At 43.9% G+C, this 17,250-nt stretch overlaps 1 protein-coding gene across 1 annotated transcript in view; it reads right to left on the reverse strand.

The window, feature by feature from the left end:
* The window catches only part of ext1b (exostosin glycosyltransferase 1b), a 116,376-nt gene that overhangs the window by 96,329 nt on the left and 2,797 nt on the right, over positions 1–17,250 (reverse strand). The window lies entirely within an intron of this gene.

The raw sequence follows: 17,250 nt of genomic DNA on the forward strand, positions 1-17,250 counted from the left end.
TCTTTGACATTTTCGATCTCTTTTTCCACTTCTGCACGTGAAAAAAAAAAAAAAACATGTGAAACCGAGCTTTTTAAGCCAGTATCAGTCTAATCGCTGGAGTTCTTGAGCTGCTGTGGAAAAGCAGGCACAAAATATATGCTTACACAGCTGAGCTTCTCGTCTTAACAAAACCGCCTTTGGAAAATGTTAAATGACAGACATATGTCACCTCTCCAGGCCATGACGCAAGGGTGACATTTTAAGATGATGCAGATGGGTTATTACGCCAACAATTACAGCCAACAGCACTTGATCTTGGCGCTTGTGTTCCTTATAGCCTCCTTGATCACCCACATAGATTTTTGCCCCCGTTTGTGAAGCCCCATCCTCGCTGAAGGCAGCACCGCAGTTCTTCATCACCTCGCAAACATAGCTCATATATCACATCCTTTACATCAACAGTACTCTTCAGAGAAATCCTTAATTAATATGGGCAGAGTAGAGGTGCCTGGTTCAAGTCAAAAACACCCCAGAGACTGAAAATATGATGTTAAATGAAGTCTGGAGGTTAGAGCTGACCGCACTGGCTACAACAGCTGTTTGCCTGTGCTATGTTGTGGTTTTAAACAAACACTGTCACACGCGCGTACGTATACATACATATTTATACACACACACACACACAGAGCCTGCTTGTTCCTCTGTTTTGGTCAGGAGCAGACCGAGTCTCTGCGGTCAGGCAGGGTTCAGTAACACACATGCTCTCTGTTTATGTTGTGCTCACAGGCCTCCTGTGGTCCGCCTTGCTCCGGCCTGACACAATCTGCCATCCCAGCACACCCATTCTCTCCGACTCCAACTTTTTCTCTCCGTCCAAAACGTTTCCTTAGCTGTCCCTCTCAACTTTCATTCTCTCTGAGCTTCAATATATATATATATCGATTCTACTCTTAAGTTGTGTCCTGTTTATGTTTGGGTTGCAGCCGCAGAGAGAGGTTTGGCTGTATCCAGGTCATTGCTTCATGAAATGTAGTTTTTCTGTGCATCAAGTCCGACCCTCTTGCCTCAATTTATCACTCTCTCTCTTGCCTCCGTTCACTTTCTCACCCTGTTAATCTCTCCTTTCCACAATCTCCCCTTCTCTCTCTCTCTCTCTCTCTCTCTCGGTTTGCTTACCAACTCTGTCTGGTGTGTCTCATTTTGCGGTCTATTGTTGGGAGCTAGTGAGTTTACGGGGAGCCGGTCGGCCTGAAAACACAAGCGGGGGTCGGTGTGGTCGCAGCCGAGCGTGACGGATACAATAACCCCTGCAGTGGAAGCACCCAAGTGCTAAATTACTGCCACAAATGTTCTTCCATCAGGCCGCGGCAAGACCATCAGAGCTATTCAGCTATCTCAAGCCCTGACGTGCTTTCCTTTTCCGTTACATAATTGCATCTTGACCAACTCCGTCCAACAAGTCAAGCTCCAGTTAAAGGTGGGATGAGGTTGATAGGTAGAGAATGGGGGGAGTTAGTCTGGTGGTTTACCCCAAATGAAAACAAAGTTGTGTGTTTTATCTGAATGATTGTGACTATGGTGCTGCAAGCAAACACCAGTATACTCGCTGTCTCTCCAGGTCAGTTTCTTCTTGCAAGTAGAGCTGCAATGATATTAAATTAATTGCCAACAGCTTTGATAATCCATTAATTAATAAAACGTCCAAATTCTTTGATTCAAGCTTCTCAGATGTGAATATTTACTGGTTTCTTTAGTCTTCTGTGACAGTAAACTGAATATCTTTGGGTTGTGGACTGTTGGTCGGGACAAAATAAGACATTTGAGGACGTTATCTTGGGCTTTGGGAAACGCTGATCGACATTTTATAAACCAAAAAACAAATCGATTAAGAAAATTAACATATTAGTCATTTATTTTTGGTTGCAAAAGAAGAATCATAACATACTTTTAATGAACTGAATGGCATCAACTCTTTTTAATGCCTATTTATACAAGATCTGCTATAATTCTATGGTTAATCTATATGTGTAGAGCTTAAGCTGCAGGCTGGGGTCTTGCAATGACCAGAAATTGATCTGGTTAACGCTTCAGTTTTCCTGCACTGACCCAAGGATTTTCTGTGAGAAAGTGCAAGAAACAGTAAGCAGTTTGTTTAGAAGAGGAGAGCCACAGCTACCTCTCCTTTGACATTTTACCTTGTCACTCTATTATTACCCTATGATTTAAAACAAGTTCATCTTCCGGCCAGCAGCCACAACACCTATTGTTTGCAAGGACCGCGACCACTTCGCACTTTCCATTCCCATCCCTGCAAACCCATTCATTCAACTTGTACCGCACCCATATTGCTGTGGCTGGAAAAGACTGTATAACTGCCAGTGTCACATAGCTTGCAGCCTGCTCACAAAAAAAATTGAAAGATATGGGTTTCTGAAGTTGGGCTCTATTTTTAGATGGGATATTGTGGCTTTTTTTAAGTTGCAAGGACAGGTTATTTAGTTATTGAAGACAGGATTTACCCTGACTCTATGCTATTCTTGCCTTGACTCTACTTTCTCAGAAATGGTGAATGCTTTTCCGATGACATGGGAGGCGCTTCATAACAACAGGGGACTAAATATGATTTGCTCTTTACTCTAAACAGACAGAAGGTCTCACATACAGTTAAGAGGCTCATTCACATTCACATGGTTCAGTGAGCGAACACACAGACACAAACACACCGAACACTGCGAGGAGACAAGCGATTTGGCATGCAGGCTCATAGATCCCCGCTGCATTTTGTCACTAAAGACCTTCACATCATCATGGCAGTAAATAAGAGCATGTGTAATGAGAAATGTCACTATGACTGAGATAGAGGAGAAGAGAAGAGAGGATTAAGGAGGAGAGGGGAATCATCCAATGAGAAGCTATAAAGACAACACACCTCCAAACTGGCGTGGGTGGCTGCCTGTATTCGATCAGTAAAAACAATGTCCAGCTGTGCTTGGCTTCAACGCACAGGCTTATTTCCTTTGCAGCCAAGGTTTCCAGTCTCTGTGCCCGTGTTTATTTTGTGTTGTATGCACATGTGCACCCATCCATGTAGTAACACACTGATAAGCAGTGACAACCTGACACATATGGCCTTGATAAGGTTATGTTGGGTAATGTTATCTGACAATCATTAACTAAACGGCGCAGTTACTGCAATGAGTCTGACCTAAAGACGGTGTGATCGGGATGTGACAAAGAGCACGACGAAGCAAAAGTGAAAGCACAGTAAATTTATGAGGTTGAATAAAGAAAAGAAAATACAAAACCTGTGAAAAATGATTTTTTCGTGGTTATATTGGATATTGCCCTGAGGAGTGTACCCGACTCACTCACCAGCAAATGAGTACAATATTTTTGAATGTGAAAATATGTTTCCAAACTTATAATTTGTGCCAAATGACTGAAATCTTGTAAATATCTGCTTTCAATACTGTTCAAATCATCCAAATTTTACTTTGTTTAGACTCCTCGCAAAAAAAAAGAAAGCTGAAAGAAGCTGTAAAACAAAGAACCTCAGTGAAGAGGAGCTTTACCAATTTAATACCACAAGCATAATTAGAAACACATATACACAATATGTCCAAAAAAAAGGTCAAATCATCTTTATGTGCAGCCTATAAAATATTCAGAGAAACATAACTCAGCCATAGTTTCTTGAGTGAAGTGAGAAAGTGTATTATGCGCCACCTCCGAAGAAGACTGAAGTAATGTGGACAGCTTTGAAGAGATTAGCGGATAACAAGACTATAGCAGATGCTAATCCCACCCTTGCACTCTGATTAGCTTTGAGTGAGAAGCTAATGCTAACTTGGCTCTACTAGCTCTCTGTGAACCAATAATGAAAGGACACATGGACGAGGAAATACTGTCTACAGTGATTTGGCCGTATTTCATCAATGAACAAGCAACATTTGACCCAGTTTTTCTGCTATATTCAGTCAAAGCAGCTAGCCACACCTGCATTTTCAGCTACACAGTATTATAGCATGTGTGTCGTATTACCTTATTAATCACTATTTGCCAGCAGTCACTCTGTCATTCGGTGTCATAATAGGGTGTCATTGCTCCATTTAATTGCTGCATTAAACTAATGTTTAGCTACTGTTAATATTAACTCAAGACTTCCTGTATGAGCTTCCAAATCAATGCATTTCACTGTGAAGTCATATTAGGGTGTTGTCAATGCTAACAAGCTAACGTAATGTAGCTAATGTAACATGCTATTTTTGTCAACACAAAATGCAAAATTGAAAAACTGAACAAAGACTTTATTACATCTTTGAAAAAGCACAATTAAAGAGAGAAAATAAGGAAACAGTGAGGACAGAAGTGAAATCTTTATCTCCAAAAAACATTTGGAGTAAAAAGAAACATTATGGAGGAGCCATGTTTTAGTCTGTGGGTCACAAGAAGTAAAAAAAAAAATGACTTCACACATGACTGAAGCGAATAAATGAGAAAGCGCAGTGCAGAGGCTTTTTATAGTGTGGGCAAGCCTCAAACTTCCAACATGTAATACAGATGATTGTGGCCTTTTCCCTTCCTCAGCCTTTCTATGGATATACTGAGGGTCTATGGATGTACTGAGGGCAGCGTGCCCAGAGCATGGACTCTGATCACAGCTGCTCACAGCAGCTCAGAGCTGTTTGTAAGGTATCTGTACACAACACAAGTAATCCTATAAAAAGGGAATATGCATGTCACATGTTCTAGACAAGTCCGACGGGATGCTTAATGTCTCTGCCAGCGCCTGTTCATAATTACGGTTACATTATATATGTCTGAAAAACGTGTAAAAGAAACACTATGAAACAATAGCTGCTGGAGGGGACATGTATGTATCATTAATATCAACAAGGGGAAAAGAGACTTTGATACAACCATGGAGAAATTTAGAACATGTAGGCATTACAGATCAGATTAGATATAATAGGAAAAAGAGATTCTGAAGATATTTCTGTAGCTGGAGATTTTCTAATTTATTTAGGGAGATTTTAAATGGAAAATGCACGGCAGATCTGAAAGAAATGATGAAGCTACAGCAAACTTAGTAATGACAGAGCTCTCAGATCTCCTCGCCTGAGCCGTCCCAGTAGATACGGCAGCTGGGAAATGCAAAGCAACGCATCTATTTTTTGGAGATGCAGTCCGTCTGTTCCCTTTCCCAAAAACCTCCCCTGTGTCATCCTCTAAAAAGCTTATCAGCATCCAGTGATGCCGCCGGCTTTGAGGCTCGTTTGGTCTCACTTCATACTCCACATTAAATGCAATTTATTGAATAATGAATCTCCTCTGCTTCTCAGACCGTGTGAACTCAGTAAATTCACTCAACGTTCGCCCCAAAAACAGGCCTTTAAGGTCACTCTCTGATCCCGGATGAAATTCGAATGAAATTTACTCCACGTCAAAGAGAGGAGTACAGGAAGTCAGATGCCTTCATGGTGCTTAATAAAAATTAGGTGAAATCCACCAGCTGCCTTTTATGCTACCCCTACGAGGAGGATGAGGAAACCGTGCAGTACTGTACTGACTGCACGGGTGTGTGTGGACATTCTTAACATACTTAATATGGAAAGCAAAAAAAAAAAAAAAAAAAAAAAATACATGAATAAAAATTCCTCTTGCTGATACATTATTCATGTTATGTAGCTTCTGGGGGTTCCACATGAGTGGCCACAGTTAGAGCTAGCGCCGGGTTTCGGCCAAACAAGATGCTGCTGAGTATGCTGGAGGGAGGGGGGTGTGTGGATGTGTGTGCATGTTTCTGTGTGTGTGGACAGGGAAGATGAGGCTCGGCGGGAAGGTAGCCTGAAGGCTTAAAAAGAAGATTCACTGAAGAAAAGTAGGGAAAAAGTTGGAATGGAAGGACACACTACTGAATCAGCACTACTTTGCTAAAGGGGACACACGCACCGCCATGCACATACAGTATGCATACGCAGACGCGCAATTTAACACACACACACACACACACACACACACACACACACACACACCGCTCAGACTGCAGTGTAAACGTAACACATACTTGTCTGGATCTCTGTCTGTCCCCTCACCGGCTACAGTGCAAACACTTTGCAGATACTCAGACAGAAGAGCAATCTTCCACTGTCCACATCAAATACACACACTCCAAAACTAAAACAGAAAGGTGAAGTCTGACAAACACACATGAAATAGCATGTATATCTTTCCAGACATTATTATGCTTTCCTTACGCTCCTGAAAAACCAGCAATCCCAGTAGAATATAAGTGTGTGTTTATAGATAGTAAGCTATGTAGCTGTGAGCAAATACTCCCAAGTCACCAGATACTCCAGAAACTCCACTAGCAAATACAAGCGCTTCCTTTTACACACACGGACGCGCATCTGTGTCTGAAGAACCTCAGGAGAATTTGACCTATCACCTCAATATAGAGGCAAAGATATTGAAAACACTTGTCACACAGGGATTGCTGCCAGTGATTAAATGTGCACCAAAATCTTTGGATGTCTACTACAGATGTCACACATGTCTGAGGGGAGGAATTAGAGTCCTTGAAATGCATACACTCCCACAAACATGCAGACTCATAATGAGGAAAACAGGCCTTTTGGACTCTAAGTTGATCTCAAATCATTTATGCCACAGGCACTCATTTAAGGCACAGTCCAAGCCTGAAAACGAATTATCAACCCTGGTTTCTCATCAAAATTGAAAGTCAGTTTCACACATTTTATCACATTACTATACCCTGGGCTGACATATGGAAGTTTGGGCATCCAGGTGGTGCAGAGGAAGAACACTCGTTCATCTCTGTGGACACCTGGGGTCAAATCCAAGTAGCGAGTGCTTTGAAAAATGCAATTAGTGGTGTTTTTGTAGGTGGGAAGCCAGTGAAAGACTGTGCCTTAGTGCAGGCAAAAGCTGGCCAGAGCTCAAACTGTACTCTGTGTGTTTGCAGCATGTGAATTTTGCCATCTCTCCATATCTGGAAGGTGTGCATGTGCCAACTGCACCTGTGTAGGGCTGCAATTAACAACTATGATTAATTGTTTGGTCCATAAATTGCCAGAGAAGCTTTGAAACATGTCCATCACATTTTTCCTGGAGGTCAAAAGGTCCAAACCCTAAAGATATTCAGTGTACAATGATATGAAACAGAGAAAAGTTGCATAGAAAATGACTTAAATGATGAGTATGACTGTATAGTATCAATACAGATTTGCCACTTAGAACCAAGATTTCTCTGAAGTCCATTTACCAAACATTTGTGCAACTGCTACCGGCTCAACATCTCTGTCACGAGGTTAGCTGGGGACACGATAGCACACATCCTCAATATATCTCCAACGACGTGCCTCACCACAGGATCCACACATTGCTTATGCTGAAGCATCTAAACCTCCTCCTCGCTCCTCTCACCTGTCGCACTTCAGAAAACGAGCCTGCGTCGTCTAGCGAGTGAGCTGCAAAGGCAAACAAGATGCAGACGCTTTGAAAACAAAGTGCTGTCGTGTCACAATTTTCTGGGGAGATAAACACTTCAATTCACCCCCCACAAAGAAAAACACACCCTGTCGGGCTGCTAAACAAAGCAAGATGCGCTGCTGCTCTTTCTGCAACACATCTTCCCTTCCTCTTTTTCTCCCCCACCCGTCTTTCTACTTTCCTCCTTTCCCTTTACCTAACAGCCTCAGATCCTTAGTGAGATCATTCCCTCCTTCCCCCACTCGAGCTTTTTCTCTCCCTTGTTCTCTTGGTTTGCTTTGATGGCAGGGATGCGGTTGGGTGGTAGACACCACCAGTCAGGATGCTGCTGGGTAAAAATTAAGCCACCAAGAAAGAAAAAGCATCCGATGGTTCTGCGACAGTGCCACAGACAGAAACAAGTGGGAATAAAAGCAGCAGAATATCAGCTAACAAGAATATGGACTAACCAGTGTGAGATGCCACTGAATCATCAAATCCCTGTGGAAATGACTAAAACACCAAGAAATGTCCCTACTGTAAAATGTTTCCATCATGATGTAATGAGTTCATACAGACGCTTTTTGATATAGCAGGCCAGGGTCATAAAAAAAAAACCGCTGGCAAGCTTTTGAGACTTTTCACATGTATGCAAAATTAAACAGTTGTGTGTGTGTGTGTGGGGGGGGGGTTTCAGGCTGTGGGAGTGGAAGACAGAAGGAATGACTACATAAGAGTGAAGAAGATTGAAGAAGAGGCGAGTGGGCATTCATTTAAAATATCCAGTATTACCACCAGCAGCTGCACTTTGTCCTACATTGCCTCCTAAAAAACAAGCTTGCACTCCTACTTTATCTGAAAAGGAGGCCCCGTCAAGCTCATGAATAAACACCACGCAACAGCACCACCGAACAAACTGCCAAGGAAACTGGGAAAAAACAGCAATAAACCAAAATGATTCTTCCTCTCCGTCCTCTCTCCGGTCAATCATACACCCACGCTCCGGCCATACTGAGACTCTCTCTGGTGAGACCAGATGCCTTCTTCCTTCGTCTCCACCTCCTCCTCCTCCTCCTCCCCCAATAGTTTTGGCTTTGCAGCTGATCCGTGAAGTGTCAAGGAATCTGCCAAACCAGAGCTTGGTTGTTGGTGGCTGGCGCTGTGTGCCGCCATTGTTGCCGGTTGTCGCCCTGGCTTCAGAAGCAAAAGGAAGGGACGCAGGAGAGCGAGAGGCCACAAGAGTAAGAGAGAGGGGATGGAGAGGGGTGAAACATGAGGGAGTCAAAGGGGACCATATGGGGAGGCTGCGATGTCAACAAGACACAAGTGTTTCCTCTGGAAAGAGAGCAAACTTTAGCACAATGGGACCCCTTTGGAGTGCCTGGGGGCAGCCTCAACTTTTACACCCCAAGAGTGGAAGTCAAACCAAGCCATAAAGCATGATGAACCAGACGGGGAAAAGAGCCCTTCCATCAGCCTGCCAGGCAGCCAGATCTGTTCCAACAAAACCCTCTTTCTCTCCTCGAAGCCTTGGCCCCTTACACATTGAGCCGCGCACACATTCTTCAGTGACATAATGCTTTTTTAAGCTTTTGCTCTCTTCAACCCCCCCCCCCCCCCCCCCCCCATCACCTCCTCCTCCTCTTTGCCCTTACTCAGATTTCCCCCTTTTGCCAATTACTATTTGAATGTGAATACCAGCAGAGGGGTTAAGTGTTTGTTTTCGCTCTCGTGGTGGTGAGAAGTGAAGGAGGGAGGTCAGCGTGCAAGCTGACGTCAACGATCTGCCGTCCCATTGATGTGCCGTCGGTAGGTGTTTGCTGAACGGCCTCTCGGGGCCATAAAAGCTGCCATTCTGCAGGGCAATAAAAACTAGCTACCCCCCCCCCCCCCACACCCCCCCCTTATCCCCAATGGAGCTGCTGCAACGCCCCGAGGGAGACGCGGAGGCTCACAGGAGGCGAGATCAGTAACGACTGCTTACAATACATATGGACTTGGCTCTAATCTATTTCTATTTGGTTTCCTATTTTCAAGGAATTATTCATGCTTTTACAATGAGTTCTGTGTGTGTGTGTCTGTGTGTGTTTACTCTGTGTGCGTCCACAGGAGGAACAGCAGATATAGGCCAAAGTTTATGCCCAGTGCCCCTCTTTGATGAGATAACTCTGGTCAGGTGCTCCATAGCCCGGGGACCACAGAGTCATTCAGGAAGAGGGACAAATCCCTGGGAGCACTGGGGCCAGAGGCAACCGCCCCCCCCCCCCCCACCTCCCCTCCCTGTCTACACACACACACCCTGACCTCTCACGCAGTCAGCCCCACAGTTTAGCGAGGAAAAGATAACAGGCATAAAACTACAGACTAATTCACTCACAACAGTGAAACATGTATCTACTAGACTCACATGAGCAAATGGGAGGGATGAGCGGGAGCACAAATGCGTTGTGACATCAGGAAATAGTTCCTCACATGGGGCTGAATGATAGATTCAATTCATTCATGGTCATTTGTTTTTCTATTGTAAACCACCAAAGTTTACTTAGAAGTTGAAACTTCTATGTGACCTCAACAACACGTAACTGCATCTCTCTATTGGATTTGGTTCACCACTTGCTTGGAGCAAACTAATACTATGTAGACCATCAATACAGGTCTGCAGTTGACACTACTTTGAACTTGCACTACGTGATATTTTTTTGCCCACTTTAGGACACTGCAACAAGCTGTAAACACAACATTCATTCACATACAGTATCATCACCCAAGAAAGTTGATATGACAAATGTGTTAGTTCCTTTTTACACATCAGGCAGACGTGGAGCAACATTAGTATTCATTCGGCTGCATGTCTGTATCCATCTGATAAATGCAAGTCCAATATTCACTCTCCTTTTAGCTCTGTTTTGCTCTCCACCAACTCCTGAAGGGAATATCTGACTCTTTAGCTGCTAAATGTTCCACTATGTGCTCAACAGGTAGCGTACAGTTGGTTTATCAGAGTTTTTTGGCTGGAAACTGCTGAGAGGGCATGAAAAAAAAACACTTGTAGTATAAATAACTTGTGCAAAGAACAAATGCAAATATGTAGTGTGTTATGTACTGACCCTGATTAGGGCCATAAGCCGAAAGGCACTCCTCTCATAATAGATTTCTTCTTTATACTACAAGTGTTATTGGAGTCTTGACCCCATCAGACTTGCCATGCAAGTAGGTGAAGTTGTGCCAGAAATCCCTACTCTGTAGAGCTAGGAGTAGTAATTCTTTGTGGGTTTGTCTGTATGAGCCATAGATATTTTTCCTCAAATTTTTTCACCATGGCTAAATGAGTGACCTCATATTTATAATGTGAGGAATTGTTGGTTTTAAATACAGTGAGAAAACAGACAAAAACGTGTTGGTTCTCAGACTGATAAATCAAAAAAGCAACAAAAAAAAAAAACAAAGGGGCCGATGGCAAATCTCTGCAGCAGCTGAATGTGGGAATGTGGGAATGATGATAAAGGGAATGTGTGCTCTGAGCATTGTTGCCCCGTCTCAGCATGCCCTGTGCCACACAGAGAAAGCCGAGACATGAGATTTTTTTTTTTTTTTTTTTTTTTTTTTTAAATGCTACGTCTCGCTGCAAAAACAAACAAAAAAAAAAGGCAGATGTCAGAACCCAGAACTCATTGTGCTCTCGAAAACCTGCAGACAGAAGCCATATCTTCCTCTCATCCCTCCTCAGCAGAGACTTTAATGGGAAGCCAATCACGTGTCTGTCCTGATCATCGCTTTACCTCTCAGCCAGTCGCATACCTGTCTGGTTTAATTGAATTCACAAGGACCCAATCACCTTCTTTCTATCGGTCTCATCCTCTCTCTGTTCCGCACTGTCAGAGCCTTCCAAAAACTGCGCAGCTCCTCACTTACCTGTCTGCCTGCAAACTTTCTACATCACTGTATCAGCACTAGTTAAGGATGAGAGAGCTTCAAGAGTGACAGAAAGAAAGAGGGAGAGAAATGGAGAAGGGGGGGGGGTTTACAACTTTTACTACTGTGCCTTCGTCTACTTATTAATTCATTACTCTTATGCGTTTCCTGACAGTCCTAGGAAGGGGAGACGTTTTCGTTTTGAAGCCTTGTTATTCCTCACCCTTTCAATTACCATGAGCGACACGAGCCTTCGGACCAATTTTTTTTTCCTCTAGAGTGGAAGTGTGCAGCGTTTAATAAAAGGAAATGATTCCAGGGGCTGGCCCACTGCTGTGCTAATACTCCATCGATTTTTATTTTGGGGGGAACCCTCCCAGCTGATCAATCTCTTTCCAACTAGCCGGCAGCTGGCCTGGGTGGAGATGCAGCATGAAGACGATTCACATGTGGGGGTTTTCTATACACATGTGCTGGCTTGGCTTGACTCGGTTTGACTTGACGTGTCAGCCCAGCGCGACAGGGATCTGCATTTCCATTACAAGAGGGATACCTGATTGAAGGTATGTCTTTAACTGATGATGCGCTTGTCTTGAGTTGATGGCGTTTAAAAGCAGCGTCCTCTTTAACGCTGTTTATTCAAGCCCCCAGGAAGTGCACCGGGCTGGGACTAGTGGTCAATGGAGCGGCTGTAAAACAGTGGATACATTTTTTTGAGTGGAACAACCCCCGCGAAATGACAGAATTTGATCCATTATGTCCGATAACATTTGGAAAGTCTACAAAAGCCGCATCATGATTGACTTTATCCCATTCAAGTTAGCGGAGGGCTAAATCACAAGTTAGCGGGCTCATCCCTGAGTGATGACAAAGTCCATCTGACGTCACCGGACCATCTCAGGCGTGACTCGGCGCATTTAAACCGGTAATGGAAACTCAAATAAACGCGGCATGGTTTGCTCTTTCCAATGGAAAAAAGGCTAGTGGGCTTCACTGTCTGATCTGATGTGTGTGTGAGTTCATGTCCAACCCCCCAATTCTTTCCCTCTCTTGCCCAAATCCTCCCCCCCCCCACCCCACTACCCGGTAATCCCTCAATGAATGTGGGTCAGTGAGCGGGGCTTTGCCTTCGTCACTCAGCAAGGGGACAGACAGCGGGGTCATGACCCTAGTCATCCTGCGTACACTGGCGTGCGCGCGCACACACACACACACATGTTCACACGCCCATGTACGAAGACAAAGATCCAAAACACAGGGATGCGCACACACGCAGACACACACTGACATGGATGGATGAGCAGCCACACACATGGGCCAAAACGGCAAAAACAAGTAGCAACAGGAACTTGGAATACGTTTGAACCAATCTGAGATTACTAGAGCTGTAATCATTAGAGGATTCATTGATTAGTTGTTTGAAAGAAAATTAATTGAATAGTTTTGTGTATCGATGAAAATTGTTTTGAGAAATTTTATACCAAAAATTCACTGGTTTCATCTTCACAAATGTGAGTATTTTCGGGTTTTGGAGTGTTGGTCAGACAAAACAAGACATTTGAAGATGTCAACTTGAGTTTACAGCACAACACAGGAAACTGTCATGAAAAAAATACACCTTAAATGATTAAAACCCAACGGGTGAAAGTAAGGAATCAATGATTCAGTTATTCAATAAACAACAAATCAACAACAATTTTGGTCATGACTGATTTAACAAGCAAAAACTGTCAAACACTTGCTGGTTCTAGCTTCGTGAATGTGAAGACTTGCTGCTTTTCTCTGTTTTGTATCACTGTAAATTAAATATCTTTGGCATTTGGACTGACTTTCAAGAACACCGCACAGTAAAACACTTGCAACTAAAGTTTATCACCAGAGGCGACAACTGTTGAGAAAATGCCAACTATGAAAGAGACACAGACGCGCTGCCAGACAGGAGCCGCAACAGAAATACTCTGACGCAGCCATGTTGACTTCTCTCATGTAACGGTGACACAGATAATACCAAATGAGGCTGAAACAACTCGAGCGCTCAACAAACGAGTTAATATGACAAAAAAAAAAAAAAAAAAAAGACAGAGACGGAGGAAGTTGGCAGAGATGTGAAAGATGGATAGACGGTCTGATAAGATGAAATAACAAACAGAGGTTTTGTGTAGTTATAGGCTTAAAATCTGTCTTTTACACACACGCACACACCAAAATATCAAAGCGTCCTAATTAAGCTGCGCTGCATTCAAACTAATTATCCTCCACATCATTAACATTCTCCATCACGAGCTGGTACTTTATCTAAGAGAGAGCAGGCAATAATGAAATATTCATGATTTATTAATCTGACTACAGAAAAACAAACAATGGCAACCCAGGGAGTGTGACACCCTCTCCTGCTAGCAACCTGACTGTGTTTGCTACTTGCTCGGCACTCCAACAGGAGTCCACTATCAGGCGAAGAAGCTGCTGTGCTGACATTCAGGTGAATGCTGGTATTCCCACTCATCACACTTCTTTTACTGCGATAAAAGGTGGAGAGGAAGCGCTGCTGGTTTTCTTCACTTGGCCCGGATCGGCAACTGCCACTCTTTCTGTGGCACTGTGTCAACAAAACGTCAACCATCACGACGTCATAAAAAGAAATGAGGGAAACGGAAATGTGGCAGGGAGCCATCACGAGCCAAATCATATCAGTGTTTCCATGTCGTTCTGATAGCGAGGGGGGGAGGGAGGAGGGAGGGAGGCGGAAGGAAAGTAAACAGAGGAAAGAGAGGAAAATGCAAAAAGAGAAGCTCCTCGCACGCTTTTGAGAGGATTTTCTCAAGTGGGAAAATTTCTGCTGATGACACAGTTGTGAAAATGAAAACGCCGCAGCGCTTGGTTGATGTTACTGTCATTGGCTTCTAATGGGAAAAATCCACCGGCATGCGCAATTTTCTGGACTCTCCATTTCTTCCATCCCAACTCACGCGCCACACTCAGACATGCTCATGCGCTATTATCACTCAATCTCACACACACTTGCTCCTCTTCTTCTTCTTCTTCTTCTTCCACATTGTTTTACAACATTTTCTGTATCTCTTCTTGACTTTCTCATTCTCTAAAACCTCTCTCTCACTACTTCTCTTCATTACTCTCCCTCTCTCGCTCTGTTTTCAAGTCCCCCGGGTGACCTTGAGCGGCAGCTGCCAGTGGAGTAGCTAAAGTACAAAGTCAATACGAGCCAACAAAGCTGGTTAAGTATTAAATGAGGGGATGATGACGCTGCTGTTAGCCAGAGAAAGGCTTAACAAAGAGCAAATAAAAGGAATATGTGCAGTCAGACTTTAATGGAACACTCAACAGTAATAATGATGTGCTCCAAGCAATTGACTTGTGATGTTAGATTAGACTGTACTTTTGATTTTTGCAGGCTTACCTGTGGAGTAGGTAACATTTACAGTACTTACTGGGTGTAATGTGTGGCAACACATATGAAGTAAGTAGACAGAAAAGAATGTATATACATAAGAATGACTGTTTAGCCCTCTTTAGGTGACACATAATGAGATTTTCATGTCTGACATGATTCATAACAGGAAAAGAGAGTGAGTAAGCTGCAAAAAAGCAACTTCCCATTTCAAAGGAACGAAAACTTGAGTTCCCGCAACATGAATTCAAAAGAAACAGAAAAGATCAAATTTCCAGTCAGAAGTGTGCCAATAAAGGTGGTTTAGTCACCACAAGGCATAGCATTACTGCCAAAGTGACATTTTTCAATTGGCGAGCCCGTAATAGCCTTTCACTGTCCTCTCCCCGGATCATTGTCAGCAGCCCTTAAAACTCAGTGGATAATGTAACAGTGAATGGGCCCTTTCATCAGCGCTTGGCCATGGAAGTGGACCAGAGTGACTCCAATTGAAAGCTATTGCAGCTAAGAAAATCAATTGAATAAATGTGCAGAGCGTGGCGTCCGTGCACGGTGTGTGTGTGTGTGTGTGTGTGTGCGGGAGCCGGTTCGGATACCTACACCGGCTTCCAGTCTGTCTTCCTGCTGCATTCCTTCGGAGAGTGGCATTCCTTTGGAAAGCAACAGGGTCAAAGGTCAGGAGGCAAAGATGAGCCTAGATGCAGCGCAGATATCTTCTGTGTGTGTGTGTGTGGGTGGGTGTGCGTTTGTGCTCGGCAGGTGGATGAATATTGAATGAGAACTACGGTATGTGTTTCACCTCAACTCCTCTGTGTTCAAAGCACAATATATGTCAAGCTACATTCAAAGAGCATCCAGGTATATACATATAGAGCGCAGCCAGTCTGCCTGCCTTGGCAGCACTCCCTTCTCAACCGCTAACAGCTGCTCTGACACGTGTGTGCATTCCTGAGTCTGCACCACAGCGTCCCCACAAGGCATCGCCTGTCCGCCCTCAGCCTGAGGAAATGGAGTGCCAGCAAAGGCTGCCCCGCTGCATATAGATCCATTTACCTGAGAGGGCTACGTCAGGGTTTTTGCAAAGCGTGGGCTAGCACTAAAAGGGGGTTTAAATTAGATTAAAATGAAAGGCATCAGTTTGATTAAATTCAAACAGGTTGCTTAATCATAACAGGGAGGAAATGCGTTAAAATTTATTGGTTGCACCATGTTGCCAAAAGGCCAAAGTAGGCTACCAATCAGAACACTGGTTATAACCAGCAAAAATCAACTCACAAGAACTCACAAAAGCTGTGAAAATCACTGAGATGTGCAGTATGACGACTCAAAGCAAACCGCGTGGTAAACACTATAAAAGCAAAATTGGATTCATCGAGTTTTAGTGGGGACAGAAATCAAATGCAGTAAGGACGCTGGAAATGAAATGACTAACAGGCAGCAGTATTGATCAAAATAAATCAACCGTGAAACACACCACCGTGGAAAGAGTGGGCAGTGAAAGCTCAGGGTTCCCTAAGCCACTGCAATCAGCCCTGTCAATCAGCTGATTATGGTAACCGAGATGTTCCAGAGACGGAGGGGCACCGTTGGGAAAACGAGGCCTGAACCTTTGGGAAGCACAGCCGTGAGCAGAACGGAGCAGAGGTGGGCTGTCCAGAGACGACTGGAATGTCAGATAATGGATGACATATCTCTCCAGGTGACACCGAGCCCAAGGCATCCGGGGGAGACGGAGAGGGAGAGAGAATGCGTGTGTCTTAGAGAGAGAGGGGGGGGGGGGGGGGGGGGGGGGGGGGGCGGAGGATGACAAATGGACAGACAAGTGCATGCTTGTGAAGTTTTGTTAGAGCTCCTTTTTTTTTTTTTTTTTTTTTTTGCATTACCAGTTTGTCTGTGAGGAGTTTTTAAAGTTCATTTCAAGTTCAAAGACAATCGCTTCCTGTTACTCAGCCCAACACTGGTTTGGTTAAAAAACTCTCTTATCTTTACCGACAGCTCCTACTGCTTTCTCCGTCTCTCTGATTGATTGAATGGAAATATGCGTAGGTTAACTTTCTATATGTCCCCCATCTGTCCTTTCCCGTAACCTTGACGCAACGTGTGTGTGTGTGTGTACAGGTACGCACACATCCACAAGGTACAATGTCGACAAGTGCTGTTATCACATGCCTGAGTTTATCCAGGCTTTAGAAAAGCGCAGGATCCACAGGCTGTTAAATGCAGATCAAACCGATGTCACTCAGGCAAGCAAACTTGACAGTGGAGCCCCTCGTGTAATCCGGCTATGTATGTTAAAACATACCGAGCATTCAAGTACAGCTGCTGATCCCAAGGGGAATCATTAATTACCACCTTGACAAAAGTGAGACCTCCAGAATTAGAGGTAATCAACTGTCCCTGGTACTAAGTGGAGACGATGGCACTAACTCTCAGAAAATCAAAGTGATAATGAAATCAAG

This window comes from Thunnus albacares, chromosome 19 (genome assembly GCF_914725855.1).
Source record: "Thunnus albacares chromosome 19, fThuAlb1.1, whole genome shotgun sequence".
NCBI classification, from domain to species: domain Eukaryota; kingdom Metazoa; phylum Chordata; class Actinopteri; order Scombriformes; family Scombridae; genus Thunnus; species Thunnus albacares.